General features: G+C 35.8%; 1 pseudogene across 1 annotated transcript; it reads right to left on the bottom strand.

Moving 5' to 3' along the window:
* Positions 1 to 12855: 12855 nt before the first annotated feature.
* Positions 12856 to 16901, bottom strand: LOC147363522 (TNF receptor-associated factor 6 pseudogene; annotated as a pseudogene). Its single transcript, XR_015135951.1, has one exon. The product of XR_015135951.1 is annotated as a TNF receptor-associated factor 6 pseudogene (transcript).
* Between the last annotated feature and the right edge of the window lie 1231 nt (positions 16902 to 18132).

An 18132-nucleotide genomic window follows, 5' to 3' on the forward strand; every position in this document is an offset into this window, starting at 1 on the left:
CAAGTAAGAATGGCTGAAAGAAACCATATACCACACAGATAAGTGAAGACCAGGAAATCTTAGAAGACTTTTACATTGAAATTAAATGCTTGGACTTGATATCATCATGAAAGAAAATTGTTACATGGTTTTCAACTATTAATAGAAACTCGATGATCATATACTTGGTTTTGAGAAATCCCTCTGCTCTTGTAGTGGAAAATAAACAACTACAAAAAGCAAGATAAGAGAAGGTGATTTCAGAATAAGGGAAGTAGTCCAATGTGGACTCCCCAGCTGGTGCTAGTGGTAAAGAGGTGAAGTGGTAAAGTGTCTCATGCAGGAGACATGAGAGATGCGGGTTCAGTCCTTGGGTCAGGAAAATCCCCTGGAGGAGATCATGGCAACCCATTCCAGTATTCTTGCCTGGAGAATCCCATGGACAGACGAGCCCGGTAGGCTACAATCCATGGGGTCGCAAAGAGTAGAACATGACTGAAGCAACTGAGCACAAATGCAGTCCAATGTACTGGAGGGAAATAGAGGATGTGGGACTTGAGGATTTGGTACTGTCTTTTTCATTCTCTGTTTTAGTCTTCTTGAGACATAACAAAATACCACAGGCTGGAAGCCTTAAACAACAGAAAGTTAAATTCTCATAGTTCTGGAGGCTGGATGTCTAAGATAAGGGTGCCAACAGAGCTATTTTCTTATAAGGCTATCAGTCCTGTTGGTTTGGGGCCCCACTCATATGACCACAGTTAACCTAAATTAACTTTGTAAAGCCCCAGCAAAATATTAAGTCACAAAAGAAGTCTGCCAATTTTTTTCTTTTTGACTATTTTCATTTGGACTATTTCACCATATCTCTTGCCATATTTTATGTCCTTTGCTCCCTTTTGATAGTTCATGTATCCTTTTCCCATCTTCTAAGCCATACGTGCTTAATCCTCACGTAGGTCTTAAATTCATGCCACTGTCATTTTCTCTGGCTATCTACTCCTAAAATTTTCTTCTACTAATTTTCTTGTAAGGAACTGAGCAGAAACAGAAGTTTCTATCAGGCCAAGAAAGGGAATTTGAGGGAGGTGAAAAATGCTAATTTTCCTTAACAGCAATTTCCTAGGACTACGTGTGTGTGTGTGTGTGTGTGAGTGCACACTTAGTCGCTCAGTCATGTCTGACTTTTTGAAACCCCTTAGTCTGTAGCCTGCCAGACTCCTCTGTCCATGGAATTTTCCAGGCAAGAATACTGAAGCCAGTTGCCATTTCCTACTCCTGGCAATCTTCCCAACCCAAAGATCAAACCTGATCTCTCACATCTACTTCATTGCCAGGTAGATTCTTTACCACTGTGCCACCTGGCTTAAATCATCTTTGCAGTTTTTTTATTGGATGGTATATGTAACTGCCTGAAATTTCCTGGAGTATAAATAAATAAATAAATAAACAAACGAATGTACCTGGAGAATGAAACTTTCTGGTACATAAATGAAGTCAAAGCTTATTTATTTATGCACATATTGTTGGAAATAATTATCTCCTTATCTCAGCAGTAAGCTAGTTCAATGACTATGGCTTATTTAGAAATTTTTCATGCTTTGTTAACAAACCATTAGCAAAATTACCAGTTCATTTGCTCTAATTTTGAAAAATACTTCCTTAAAACTCACTATTGTTCCAAAGGTTTATAATCACAATAGGATATTTGAAAGTAGTCAGATTGGGATATAATCCATCAAAATCAGACACTGTGGAGAACATCTTTATAGAGATGTTCTTACATAAGAATAACTTTAACACAGCCTCAAAATGATCTCAGAAAATAGTTGCATATTCAAATAGAAATGTTATAATGGCTTAATATTTGTTCATCTTCATTTCTGAATTCTTTCAGCTTGTTTCTTATTTTTGTTTATCTTCATTTCTGAATTATTTTGGCTTGTTTCTTGTTTTTGTTGTTGATGATGATAATAGTAATGATAGTTCCTTGATCCCCTTTAAGATGAATATTTAAAATGATTCTTTTCAAATGACTATTCTTTATCTGTCATTAGCCTTTCATGTTACTTCATTCTTTTTTTTTTTTAATCAAATAAAATCACATTTATTTCAATAGCTCCAAGTGCAAATACAGCAAGCCAGTACACAGTTTCAGGACACTGCTTTAAGTACAAAGAAAACTTGATATACAAAAATGAAAGAGTAAATAGCAGAAATAAAACTCAATTTTTTAAAAAAGTTCAAGTAACCTGAAAACCTTTAGACTAAAATAGTCTTACATCAATTTATAAATGCCTTAATTTATAGATAACAGTGGTACATTTTAATCAAAAAGGACTTCCCAAAGAGTCATTTCAAACTGATCAGCTCCAGATAAGAAATTCCTGGCAGTGGCTATTCTGGATTTGGCACTCACTCATACTGTACAGACTGGTATCGTTCAATCCATGGCATTTGATTTTTATGCAAATTCCAAAAAGGTAAATACCTTTTTGGTAAGTTCAATAGGAGGCCAACACCACTACCAAGAGTTCCTGAAATGGCCACTATATATTTAAAAGGTTTAAAGACCAATTTTGGCTTCAGGCTCATGGTACAATGTTGGGGGAAAGACTTCAATTAATACTCCTTCCATTACTTAAATCCTTTTTGTAAGATTAGCAAAATGGCCCTTAAAACTTCCTCAGGAAAACTGTATTTAAATATATGAAAGCTCCCACTAGGAAATTAATTAAAAGTTGTTAATATTCTTTTTAATCACTTAGTGGCCAAGTCATATGTATATTTCTGCTCCCCGGAAGCAATGTTAGCTACTAGCTTCAATTCAGGAAATGCATATTTTCTGGAAGGTTTATATGAGATGCTTATTCAGTCTTTTTCTCAACTTTCTTCATCTTTTCATTGTAGGCATTAAATTGAGAGTCTGTTCCAAAAATTCTGTCCCACGTTGTAAATGTTGAAGCATAGTTTCCAATGAAGTTCATGTGGTGGAAATCGTGATGCTAAGAACCAGCATAGAAAGGAATGAGACTTCATTCTTCTCCTTCTCTTTCTTTTTTTTTTTTCTTTTTTTTTTTAATCTTTTAATATTTAAAAAAATTATACATGTGTTCCCCATCCTGAACCCTCCTCCCTCCTCCCTCCCCATACCATCCCTCTGGGTCGTCCCAGTGCACCAGCCCCAAGCATCCAGCATCGTGCATTGAACCTGGACTGGCATCTCGTTTCATACATGACATTTCACATGTTTCAATGCCATTTATTTTTCTGGAGTTGAGCTGTAGGAGTTGCTTGTATATTTTTGAGATTAGTTGTTTGTTGGTTGCTTCATTTGCTATTATTTTCTCCCATTCTGAAGGCTGTCTTTTCACCTTGCTAATAGTTTCCTTTGATGTGCAGAAGCTTTTAAGTTTAATTAGGTCCCATTTGTTTATTTTTGCTTTTATTTCCAATATTCTGGGAGGTGGGTCATAGAGGATCCTGCTGTGATGTATGTCAGAGAGTGTTTTGCCTATGTTCTCCTCTAGGAGTTTTATAGTTTCTGGTCTTACGTTGAGATCTTTAATCCATTTTGAGTTTATTTTTGTATATGGTGTTAGAAAGTGTTCTAGTTTCATTCTTTTACAAGTGGTTGACCAGATTTCCCAGCACCACTTGTTAAAGAGATTGTCTTTAATCCATTGTATATTCTTGCCTCCTTTGTCAAAGATAAGGTGTCCATATGTGCGTGGATTTATCTCTGGGCTTTCTATTTTGTTCCATTGATCTATATTTCTGTCTTTGTGCCAGTACCATACTGTCTTGATAACTGTGGCTTTGTAGTAGAGCCTGAAGTCAGGTAGGTTGATTCCTCCAGTTCCATTTTTCTTTCTCAAGATCGCTTTGGCTATTCGAGGTTTTTTGTATTTCCATACAAATTGTGAAATTATTTGTTCTAGCTCTGTGAATAAAACTACAGGCCAATATCACTGATGAACATAGATGCAAAAATCCCAAACAAAATTCTAGCAATCAGAATCCAACAACACATTAAAAAGATCATACACCATGACCAAGTGGGCTTTATCCCAGGGATGCAAGGATTCTTCAATATCCGCAAATCAATCAATGTAATACACCACATTAACAAATTGAAAAACAAAAACCACATGATTATCTCAATAGATGCAGAGAAAGCCTTTGACAAAATTCAACACCCATTTATGATAAAAACTCTCCAGAAAGCAGGAATAGAAGGAACATACCTCAACATAATAAAAGCTATATATGACAAACCCACAGCAAACATTATCCTCAATGGTGAAAAATTGAAAGCATTTCCTCTAAAGTCGGGAACAAGACAAGAGTGCCCACTTTCACCATTACTATTCAACATAGTTTTGGAAGTTTTGGCCACAGCAATCAGAGCAGAAAAAGAAATAAAAGGAATCCAAATTGGAAAAGAAGAAGTAAAACTCTCACTATTTGCAGATGACATGATCCTCTACATAGAAAACCCTAAAGACTCCACCAGAAAATTACTAGAACTAATCAATGATTATAGTAAAGTTGCAGGATACAAAATCAACACACAGAAATCCCTTGCATTCCTATACACTAATAATGAGAAAACAGAAAGAGAAATTAAGGAAACAATTCCACTCACCATTGCAACGGAAAGAATAAAATACTTAGGAATATATCTACCTAAAGAAACTAAAGACCTATATATAGAAAACTATAAAACACTGGTGAAAGAAATCAAAGAGGACACTAATAGATGGAGAAATATACCATGTTCATGGATTGGAAGAATCAATATAGTGAAAATGAGTATACTACCCAAAGCAATTTATAGATTCAATGCAATCCCTATCAAGCTACCAACATTCTTCTCCTTCTCTTTCTTCTTTTCCTCCTCCTCTTGCTTAGTAATCCTTGCAGAATTGTATTATACATGCATCGTATTCATGCTAGTTTCTTTTTGTACATTGCTCTTCTTCAAAGTAGAAACAGAGCTATTCAATTCAGACAGTGAACGATTGTTCAAGAATATGATGTTAAAAGAGTGAGGTAATAAACTGGAGAATGCCACTATTTCAACTAGGAAATCAGTTTCTTGTCATATCATTCCTGCCTCTTTGAAATCTCCACATTTTACATGAGGTCCACATTTTACATGAGGTCCAAATTTTACATGTCACAACTTAATCGACCGCTTGATAATATAAAACTTATTTATCTCAATTAGCTGAAGTATCAATACTTGCTTTCCTTCCTTCTTCCAGCTTCCCTCAGACTGACATCATTTCTCCTGGTTAGAACTCTGGATTAGAGAAAATAAGAATGGCATATTTGTGCAGTTCATCCTCTGGCACACGTTCCCATGGCACTCATTGGAGTGCATGAAGTTTCTAAAGGGATACTTCTGACTTTGCTTGATTCCTATAGATGTCTTCAGACTCTGCTGATCAAAGCAAAGAATGATTTATAAGATCTTTCAGGATACATTTGTTTTCTACTTCAGTGTTGGTATTAATCAAATCTGATTGTCCTCTTCAATGGGACTAATTTACACTTTACTGCATCCGTATCATACATTCTGTTATATAGTTTGAAGTTTTTATCATTCTGTGGTTCTACCAGAAATGTTATTATTTCCTTATGTGACTTGTCATATTTTTAATTACATATCTATGTAGTGTCTTTAATCCATTAATCCCTAATTTTTACCTAAAGCCTACCAAAATAGTCAGTTAACAATCAATTTATCTGTTTGATGCTTGAGACATTGCAGGGAGATTAGACAGTAGATTTTCAATAGGTGGATATTAATTAGTTAATTAAAAATCAACAATTTGGCAAACTTTTTAGGTTCACTGTGTCCTAGTGACTGAGCTACACTGGCACACTCCCTTTTTCTTCTTTATTTTGTACTCCAGGTATAATTTTCATACATTGCCCATGACATTAAGAACCTGGGAATGAACTCACATAGATCAAGCAAGAAGCAAGCCCTGTTAAATAGTTAAGAATATCTTACTAAAATTCTTACAGATAATATCTTGATTATATATTTTATTTATATAATATATAATGTTATATAATCAAGAATATATATAATCAAGATACCATATATCTAATTATATATTTAATATCTTGATTATGTATATTCTTATTTATATTTTCAAAGTTCTCTTATAATCTTGATATTTGATTCAATACTTCTCTAAAACAGATAAAAATAGTGTAATTATTGTCATTTATAAACCAGGAAACAGAGTCAAGCAGTGTTTAAGTGACTTATGGAAGGTCACAGAACTGGTAGACAAAATATTCATTTAGTATATTCCTTTAGTGAATAATAACTATCCAAAAATAGAAATAACTTTTCTTGTATTTTTCTCCCAAGGATCTATTAGTTACTAGAGAAGTAATGAAATATTAGAAAAGTAATTATAAAACTTTATGGAAATACTAAGTATTTTAAATTACAGCAATATATTCTTTAAAAAAATCATCTGTGGAGCTGACTTGATAAATCTGTATCTAAGACAACTTTGGTAATAATGTTTAAAAAATCAATTATTTATCCTATAGAGGGAGAAGATATCTGATCCAAATTCAATAAAGAATTATGTAAAAATAGCACAGTTAAATAATTTATACAGATAATTAAATATTGTGATATTTTATATACAATATTTTATTCTATCACTTTATGTGTCACTAACAAAATTGCTTACACTACTTACAGTGTTTCTCTAAGGAACATTTTTTTTAATTGGAAGATAATTGATTTACGATGTAGTGTTGGTTTCTGCCATACATCAAAGTGAATCAGCCATAAGTATCTATATAAAACCCCTTCCTTTTGAGTCTCCCTCACCCCAGGAACATTTTTAAACTTTATCAATTTTATTGACTTGTTGCTATGCCCTATCTTCTCTAGATGGTACCACAAGTATACCCTGATTAACTTTAACAATTGCATGCAGCTCGGCTAGCTACTCTAATTGCAAAATGAACTTATCATCTTTACCTTTGATACTATCCAGTTTCTCATCAGTAGGGAGAAATTTGCGTGAAAAGATATTGCTCATGTAAATGCTTCCAAATTATTGCAAGGAAAAATTAGACCACTGAATCATTATTGAGCTCATTAAAAGAAAGATGCTATGCAAGTACAAAATATTATCATTTCATCTGACAAATACCATTAGTTCATTATGAAGCATAGTATTCAATTATCTACAACATGCAACAGAAATGACATGCTTTGTTAGGTCCTGTTAAAGTGTTATTCTGAAATTGCTTTTTAAATTTATCTGGTACTACAACTGTGTTATTAAAATAGAATGGACTTCACTTAATTCAAAAAATTCATTGTTTCCTTTCAGGATAAGCTAGCTTAAATAGCAAATTCCTTGAACATAAATCTGTGGCTCTGTAAGGATTACAGTTATGATAAATTCAAGGATCTTGGTATGTTTTATCTGAAATAATACAATATTGTTAATAAGTGAACTATGAAAAATTAAGAATATATGGAAATATATTGTAATTGCTGGGGGAATCAGTTTTTAGTGGGAGAAAAACCCACTAGCTACAATGTAAAAAAAAAAGGTAAAATAGAATTCTAAAGAAGGTCAAATAAAAAAAAGAGGCAGGACACAAGGAATAGAAAGAGAGGTTGAGTAGAAAATATAAGTCTGAATTAAACCCTAAACATATTAATGATTCCATTAAATATTAATGTACAAGTCTCACCAATTAAAAGAAAAAGGTATCAGAATAGACCACTTTAATTAAGGACAATCTATCCATATATGTTGTTCACAAATGCATGTGAATAGAAGATAAATGGACAGAAATCCCAAGCAAAGACTTTTTAAAAAGAAACCTGAAGCAGTTATATTAATATCTTTCATGAGAATAGATTTTTAAAAACTTCTAATGAAATTATTAACAAATTAAATTTAATGATCTACAAAATGATAATACATCATAATCAACTAGAATTTTACCCAGGAATTCAAGAATGGTCTAACATCCAAAAATCAATAATAAATCATATTAATATGATAAAGGAGAAAAAATCTAAGGTAATTTTAATTGATATAGTATAAAATTTGGAAAAATTCAACACTCTTTCAGAGTAAAAATGACTACTAAAGTAGAAATGGAAGTGATCTTTCACAACCTGATTAAAGGCATCTGCAAAAAGCCTATAGCATGTTCAAGCTTGAAAACTTCTATACTTTCAACCTATGATCAGGAATAAGCAAGGATAACCCTTTTCATCACTTTTTATTTAGCAGTATACTGAAGATTTTAGCAAATTCAATAAGAAAAATAAATAAAAGGCCTAGAAAATGGGAAAAAAAAGAGTAAAACTCTTATATATAGATGAATAATAATAGATGTGTAGAAAATCCTATGAGATTAAAAACAAAACTATTACAACTAATAAATGAATTTAGTAAGGTTTGGAATATAATGCTAATACACAAAAAACATTTCTATTTCCTTTGTACTAGGAACAATTAGAAAACTTAAATAAAGTTTTATAGTAACATTTAAAAAAGAAATAAATGTAGTAAAAAATAAAGGAGTTGAGAGCCGAAGTTGAAAACTACAAAACATTGCAAAGAGAAATTGAGACAAATGGCATGAGGGCCCATTTTCATCTATCGGAAGACTCATCCGTAGTAAGATTAAAATACTCCTCAAATTGATTTATAGATGAATTTCACTATAAGCCTCAGGACATATAGAGAGATTATTCTGGAGACTATCTCAGAACTCCTCCCAGTTATCCACATTTTGAGATGGAGCAGCCCTACAGTAGAACTGAGACTTTGAGGGTAGCAGCATTTCTGATATCCTCTGAATTACTAATAAAATACTCTGAAATAAGTAACAACCATTTGTATTCCTTGACTAATCCTCACTTGAGCATTCATAAGTAGTAGTTGTAATCATATTACAAGAAATGTTTAAATAACCCTTCCTAATTTACAGATTACATACATGAGCATTATTTTATTAGATGGTTGTATATGCCAAGTAAATTAGGTATCTAAGTCAATGAAACTTGCCTGGGGCTGGGATGAAGGGGAGGCTAAATGAGCAATTACTAATCAATGGGCATCAAATTTTAGTTAAGAAGTTGTATAGATATACCTTAGAACACTGTACCTAAAGTCAAAAATATGCCATTGTATGCATTAAGATTTTTAGAAGGCTTGTTCTCATTAAATTAAAGGACACTTGCTCCTTGGAAGAAAAGCTATGACCAACCTAGACAGTATATTAAAAAGCAGAGACATTACTTTTCTGACAAAGATCCATTTCGTCAAAGCTATGGTTTTTCCATTAGTCATGTATGGATGTGAGACTTGGACCATAAAGAAAGTTGAGTGCCAAAGATTTGATGCTTTTGAACTGTGGTGTTGGAGAAGACTCTTGAGAGTCCCTTGGACTGCAAGGAGATCCAACCAGTCAATCCTAAAGGAAATCAGTCCTGAATATTCATTGGGAATATTCAATGGAAATCAGTCCTGAATACTTCACTGATGCTGAAGCTTAAGCTCCAATACTTTGGCCTCCTGATACGAAAACCTGACTCATTGGAAAAGACTCTGATCCTGGGAAAGACTGAAGGCAGGAGGAGAAAGGGACAGCAGAGGATAAGATGGTTGGATGGCATCACTAACTTAATGGACATGGGTTTGAGTAAACTCCGGGAGTTGGTGATAGACAGGGAGGCCTGGCGTGCTTGAGTCCATGGGGTCACAGAAAGTCGGACACGACTGAACTGAACTGACTTGAGTTCTCAGTAAGTGCTTTACCACAATAAAATAAAGGACATTCATCTAGTAGAAGCATGGACTGTAGAAAAGTAAAACTCTATTCTTATGCTAATAAGAAATAAAGTTTTCTCTTTCCATCACTCAAAAATGTAAGCAAAGATCCTCATCCATAATATGAAAGAAAATGATATATGCCTCATTTAAGCAATGTCGATTTTATAATTTATGTCTTAAGTCAAACGGATTTCACAGGTAAAAGATTATCTGAATAGCAAACAAATAAGAAATCCTGTTTACTCTACTTTGGCTGGACCGATGATGATGAAAGGACCAACATTGATAACTGATTAGTCAATACAATGATGTTGCCTTGGCTAAGCTCTGTCTATTACACTTCTTTTCATTCTTTTCTCTTGTGCTGCTGTATAGACATTATCAACTTCTCAGTCAACCCACTGAGGCTGTTCTGATATAAGCACAGTACAATTATTTTTCTAAATGATTTCATTGATTTATTTTGACAAAGAATAACTTTTTAACTCAAATGCAATTCTTGGTTTCTTGAAATCTTCACATCAAAATAAAAAATGCAGAAGGAAGGGAAATGAGCTTCCTATAGAGAAAGAATAAAGAACATTTCACATTCATTTTCCCAAATGCCATATGCTCTGAGGATTCGTTCTGCAATCTGGAGCTGAGGGCTATAATGGCTCATGCTGGGCAAAAACATCCGTTAAGAACAGACATTTGTTGGTGAGCAACTGAGGAATGCAGACACTTGGCACTCACAGATTACAGTCTGAAATAACAGTGAATGTGTCCTAGCAGAAAAAAAATATAAATATCTTGGCAAATTTTCAACATTATGCAAAAAATAGCTTCAACCTTTGGAATTAAGTTATCCTTAAGGAGAGCCCATTTAATTTTGTTTTTCATGAACACCTCTCTGCCATTCTCTCTCCTGGACTTCATTTGTTATAGGAATGCGGTCGTTTTTTGATTATGTATGTATAGAAATAAGTTAGAAAATTTATTGGTCCTATAAAATGAAAATTAAATTGTTGTCTAATCATTCACATTGAAGACTGCCTATTAAATGAATTCTACCTCTAGACATACACACACACACACACACACATTATTTTTACATGCTAGGTTTAAAGAAATTTCTGTAATGCTTTATTTCTGTATTCAGCAGACTTGGCTCTGTGTGTCAACAACTATTGTGAATTTTTTGGAGAGGTGTTAGTAGATGAGGACTCCTCTACATTATGAAGTAAATATTCATGGAATATCAAAATGCATTTAAGTCTTAATCTTTTTTGATTAAGGTTTTTATGTTTATATAAAATGTATTTTTAAGAATTGTTGATCACATATAAAATACTTAACAAGGGCAATTGGTTCTCAAGGTGTAGTCCCTTTAAAGGGTACACAAAGTCAAAACTGCTTTCATAATAATATTAAAACAGAATTTTCACTCTTATTCTCTTACAAGTGTACAATGGAGTTTTCCAGAAATCTCATAATATGTGAGGTTACCACAGATTGAATGCAGAAGTTTACATTTCCTTTCTTTCCTGGCTACTCTGGCCTACTCTCTCCCTTTCTTTTCATTCAAGGCAAGAGTAATGCTTACTTGAGGTTCATCTTAGAATCCAGAGTGCTAAAGGGATCAGAGGGGAATGCAAAGATACACAGTATTTCTTTGGACTGGTTCTTTAGCTCCAACTCCAACAAAGCACAAAGAGATCAGGAGCTGTGAAAAGAAAGTCTTTCAAAAAATGATGCATATCATGGAGATAGAGACCTTTTATGTTTTGATTCTCAGAAACCTCAGCATATGGTTTTGAGTGCAGGAGAACAAGATACCCTAATAGAAAATATAGTGCAATACGCTATTACTTTTAATGTTTCACAACAAGTTTCTTGTCAAAATGGCTTTTAAACAAACTTGACCTCAAACACAAATCAAGTGAAATTGTAATAGAGACTGGTAGAGTCAAAAATATGAGAAACTAGAGATACTTTGATGAAATTATTTATGGCCACCTAGGGAAACTTTCGGCTTCCCTTGTGGTTCAGACAGTAAAGAATTTGCTGTCAATATAGGGAAACTGTAAGAACAGAACTCTAGGTAGTATTGGGGCAACATGGTGGAGGAGTAGAAAAATGGAAGGAGGGGAATAAGAATTTAAAATAAACACCATTCTGCTTAAATTCTATTCTGACTCTTTCACATGAGTTTACATATGTTTACACACATTCATTAATGGTTATATAATTGTACATATGCACTAATAAAGGAATAATCTGGAGAAATATATTTGTAAATTTATAATGTGAGTTAACCATTAACATATTATAGGGCTTTGTGTTAATGACCTATCCTCTCTAGAATTCAGCATTCTCTTTTTTTTTTTTTTTTTACCTAATGCACAGACATGCTTTTAATAGAAGTTTGACCAGGAAGCTTTTAAATATTATTTCCTTTTTTGTTAGGGTTGAATGTTTTGTGGCAACATATAACTTTTTTTCTTTGAGAAAAGGACATGTTTATTGTAGAAAAAAATGTAAAATGGGTAAGCTGCACAAAGAAGAAAATAAGTCATCAAAAAATGGTAGTAGCTGTCCTTCAGGCTTTCTTTCACCTATGCAACAAGAACAACTTTATTTTTTTACATGTACCTTGACAGGTACTTATTTTTGGACAACAATCACAGAAACAGCAGTGTTCAAAAGAGCTGAAAATTTCTTGGCTCAAATAGCTTTTCTCACCACCAATGAGCCGCCATACTGGCTGACTAGGTGAGACATTTAAACTTTCTCTGTTGGTGATTATGTGTGTGTGTGTCCCCTTGTTCTAGAGCACTAGGGAACAAAGAATCATGGAAGGGCTGTGGAATTCACTCTGCCTGGAAAAGACAAAAAGGGACTTGTAGCCTAACACCTAGCAGCTGGTTTTCACATGGTTCTCAGAGTTCTAACTCTGGAGAAATGCTACTTTGTAGCCTAAAGGAAATAATAAGCAAGGTAAAATGAAACAACTTTAAGGAGAATTATGTGACAGACAACACAGTAGTATTTAATAAGTAAGGTTATATTTAGGGTTTAAACTAGTCCCTGAATATCCTTAATAACACTCTGGAGGAAAAACCAGGGTGAATGAGAACTTAAGCTTTCCAAGGATTATGGCTCAAATCCCCTGAAATCTATAGGAAGTCAAATAAAATTCATTGGTGAGTATTATATCTTTCCCATTGTTTTTTGTTTGTTTGTACATTATTATTGAGAACAGGGTAAGTTTGCTGCAGATGTTTTTTCTGTTGTTTCTTGAACAAATCAGGGGATGCTATATCCCTGAGTCAGTACTCCGTGGCTGAAAACCCTCCCTCCGAAGACTGCCCATGTCGAAGCGGGTGGAGACCTCACAGCATACTAATAACGTGTCATCCTTGATGAAGGTTCTTTGTCTGAGGGCTTCCAGATGCATAAAAGTCACGTAGCCAAAACCCTTGGGGTTCCGGGGGATGGTGGGTCTCTGAAAGGCCAGGAGCTCTGGTTTGGCGTCCATTATTTCTTCGTGGTTTTGCCTCACAGCTGCTTCAGACTGGTCAAGGATGGTAAGGCGTATTGTCCCCTGGAAGGGCCACGGCAGGTGGCTGTCGTACTCCCCTTGCATCGTGTGGACAAAGAGCGATATGTAGTTGGTGCAGCGCTGCGCGCTCGGCAGCTGCAGGTGCAGCCGCATGCACAGTTTGTAGCCGGGTTTGCCTGTGTAGAACCCGGGGCTGTGAATGACAACAGGCTTCTCCTCTTCTTGCGATTTCAAGTGCATCCCAAAGTTGCCAATCTTCCAGATGTAAATCCCATTGCACTGCTGTGCTTCTATTTCAGCAACTTTGTCCTCAAGGGTTCGAATAGTTCGCTTGAGCTCATGTACATACATGCTCTGGGTTTCCATTTTTGCAGTCAGTTCCCGGATTTGATGGTCTTGTCTTACAAGGCGACCCTCTAACTGTTGAATGGTTTCTTGGAAATTGTGGACTTCTGAGTGACGCCCAGAGGAAGGCCGGGTGGGAGGCACAGAGTCATACAGAGGCATGGTACATTGAGGCACAGGAGCTACCGCGAGGCTTAAAGTCTGAACAGCCTGGGCCTTCATTCTCATATGCGACTGGGTATTCTCTTGCAGGTGGCATGCCAAGTGATTCCTCTGCATCTTTTCATGGCAACCAAAAGCACTGAACGTGCATGGGACTGGGGCTGTAGGGCAGTCTAGATCATAGTGATTGGGCATCTGTTCTCTGATGAGCATGGTATTGCAGTATTCACAGATGACATTTGCCAAAGGACAGTTCTGCTCATGAATCTCTTTATCTTCAAATGCCATTGATACAGCACAGTTTTCACAAGGAACCTGTCTCCTTGGACACTCCTTGAGAATATGAATATTAAGATGGCATTTCTGGAAGGGACGCTGGCATTGCGGACAACTCATAAGAGCAAACTCACAGTGTGCTTGATGCTCCTCAAAATGCCTCAGTTCCATCTTGTGCAAACAACCTTCATTTGGACATTTCACCATCAGCGAAAGAATCTCTCGTTTTGCAAAATTGTCAGGAAATAGTTGGTTTTCCAGCAGTATTTCATTGTCAACTGGACATTTGTGACCTGCATCCCTTATTGATTTGATGATGCAGGCTTTGCAGAACCTGTGGCCGCAAGGTGTCTGCACCGCTTCCCGCAAAGCCATCAAGCAAATGGGGCACTCGTATTTGCTTTCCAGGGGTGGGTCAAATTCCACGTCGTACCCCTGGATCTCCTCCATGAAAGAGCTGGAGAGAGTCACCGTGCTGGCCGTCCCACTCACACTGTCGTCTTTTGCTGCAGTCCCACAGGAGCTGGCAGCCATGGCGGCGCAACAGTCGCTCTCGGACTGGCTGGATCCACAGCTGTTTTCACAGTGTAGCAGACTCATAGTAACGTGATCATCAACTGCTCGTTCGGGTTCGCTGGGCCGCCGACTCCACCCGGCAGCACGACTCCGCTCGGCCAAGGCGCCAGAAGAGGAAGGCGCCGTGCTCTGCGCTGAAGTGGCCGGAAAGCCAGTCTCCTAACCTGAAGGCCGCCACTGCTGCGTCCCTTGGGCGCCCGGAGCCCGAACCCCTCAGCATTCTCTTTGAAATAAGGATGAAACTACAACAAAGTGTTGCCTATGCCTGAGAGCCATATACAAAGGAAGATAGCGTCATTATCTTCCTATTACTTTTTTACCAGAAGTACATTCCATATTTCATGCCATTACTGAATATTTCTAACCATAAGCTACAAATGCAACTACATTTAGTCTTTTAAGTTTTTATTTTAGATCTTTATTTAGTGATTATAGGGTGCTTCAGAAGGAATAGAAATGGCAATTCTAAATTGAACAATAAGATAGCTTATAGAGTGTCATTATTTCTACAGCATCACATTCTCTACCACAAATTCATGTTTTTTCCCTGGTGAGTGTTAAGATGAATTACTCACATGGCTTAATTTTTCTTTGCAATGCCACACGGGCTGGTGGGTCTTAGTTCCTCAACCAGGAATTGAACTCAGGCCTTCAGCAATGAAAACACAGAGTCCTAACCACTGGACCACCAGGGAATTCCTGGTTTAAATATTTTTAAATGTATTTATTGAGGTATGTCTCATAACAAAAAGTGAAATTTTTAAGTAAATTGATTTTCTATACATATTTATGTATATAATAATCATGCAAATCAAGGTTTAGAACTGTGGGGACAAAAAACCCTTTTCTGCCCCTCCCAACCTGTAGCCTCAAAGAGACAAGCCATCTACAGGTGAAACTCCCTTGGCTCCCTGTGCACCTACCTGGCCGCTGACTGCCCAAGCCCCCAAGCAGTAGGAGGGAGAAGCTGGGGCCGCGAGAGGGACAGTGCAAGAGCAGGGAAATTGCTCCAAGGCCGCTGTGGTCACTGCAATGTGGAGGAGTCTGTTGCCCACCTCAGTCTGCAGAGATCAAACCCTGAGCCTTTGGAGTGGGAACACTGACTCCAAGAACCTAGCCTACCAGAGAACTAATCTTAGGGAGTATCAAATAGTGAGAACTCACACAAAGGTAACCACTTGAATCAAGACCTGGCATCACCCAACCACCCTTAGCACCCTGTGCAGGACACCTCATCTAAACAACAAACAAGACAAAAATGCAAACCCAATCATCAGCAGACAGGAGTACCACCTCACTCAGCCTTGCCCATCAGAGGGAAAACAAGCAAACAAGCAAAAACTCAGCATAAATCTCACCCTATACAAAGCTCACACAAACCACTTAACCAAGCTTAGGAGGGCAGAAACCAAAAGGAAGAAAGAATTCAACTTTCCTTGAAGACTGAGGAAAGGAGACCTCAAACACAATAACGTAAAAAAAAAAAAAAAAAAAAAGACAAGGTAGAGAAATACTGCACAAATGAAGGAACAAACTAGAAACACAGAGGTCCAAATAAATGAAGAGGAAATAGGCAAACTACTGGAAACAAAATTCAGAATAATGATAGCAAATATGATCAAAAACATTGAAAACAAAATGGAGAAATTACAAGAATCAATTAACAAAGACCTAGGAGAATTAAAGAATAAACATACAGAGACAAACAACACAATTACAACAAAACATACTCTAGAAGGAATCAATAGCAGAATATCTGAAGCAAAAGAATGAATCAGTGAGCTGGAAGATAAAGGGTGGAAATAACTTCTGAAGAGCAGAATAAAGTAAAAAGAATGAAGAGAGCTGAGGACAGTCTCAGAGACCTCTGGGACCATATCAAATGCACCAACATCAAAATTATAGGGGTCAGAAGAAGAAGAGAAAAAGAAAGGGTATGAGAAAATTTTTGGAGAGATTATAGTTTAAAATTTCCCCACGTGGAAAAGGAAATAGCCAATCAAGTCCAAGAGGCACAAAAAGTCCCATACAGGATAAACCCAAGGAGAAACACACCAAGACACATATTAATCAAACTAATAAAGACTAAACACAAAAATAGAATATTAAAAGACTAAACACAAAGAAAGAATTTTTAAATAATATCAAATTAACAAAGACTAAACACAAAGAAAGAATATTAAAATGGAGAAGGAGCAAGTCATGTACAAGGGATACCCCATATTCTTAACAGCTGATATTTCAGCAGAAACTCTGCAGGCCAGAAGGGAATGGTAGGACATATTTAAAGTACTGAAAGGGAATAATCTACAACCAAGATTATTGTACCCAGCAAGGATCTCATTCAAAATTAATGGAAAAATACAGACAAGCAAAAGTTAAGAGAATTCAGTACCGCCAAACCAGCTTTATAACAAATGTTAAACAGACTTATATAGTCAAGAAATACAACAGAAGAAAAAAAATCTACAAAATCAACCCCAAACAATTAGAAAATGGCAATAGGAACATATATATCACTAATTACTTTAAATGTAAATGGATTAAATGCTCCAACCAAAAGACACAGACTGGCTGAACGGATACAAAAACAAGATCCAAATATATGCTGTCTACAAGAAACAAACTTCAGACCTAAAGACACATATAGACTGAAAGTGAGAGGATGGAAAAATATATTCCATGCAAATGGGAAGCAAAAGAAAGCTGGAGTAGCAATCCTCAAATCAGATAAAGCAGACCTTAAAATAAAGAATATTACAAGAGATAAGGAAGGAGACAACAGATGTATCAAGGGATCAATCCAAGAGAAAGACATAACTATTATAAATATTTATGCACCCAACATAGAAACACCTCAATACCTAAGGCAAACACAAACAGACATAAATGGAGAAACTGACAGTAACAAAATAAAGTAGGAGACTATAACACTCCACTGACACCAAAGGACAGATCATCAAAACAGAAAATTAATAAGGAAACACAAGCCTTAAATGACATATTAGATGAGATGGATCTCATTGATATCTTCAGGACATTCCAAATGCAGAAGAATACACCTTCCTTTCAAGTGCACATGAAACGTTCTCCAGGATAGACCACATCTTGAGTCACAAATCAAACCTCAGTAAGTTTAAGAAAATTGAAATTGTATCAAGCATCTTCATGACCACAACGCTATGAGACTAGATATCAATTACAAGAAAAAAAAAAAAAAACTGTAAGAAACACAAACACATGGATATTAAACAACATGTTTCTAAATAACCAACAGGTTGCTGTAGAAATCAAAAGGGAAATAAAATTTTATAGAAAAAAATGACAATGAGACCATGACAACTCAAAACCTATGGGATGCAGCAAAAGTAGTTCTAAGAAGGAAGTTTATAGCAATAC

Source organism: Bos grunniens, chromosome 11, assembly GCF_055505025.1.
Source record: "Bos grunniens cultivar Pamir isolate PY7600 chromosome 11, Bosgru_T2T1.0, whole genome shotgun sequence".
NCBI lineage: Eukaryota > Metazoa > Chordata > Mammalia > Artiodactyla > Bovidae > Bos > Bos grunniens.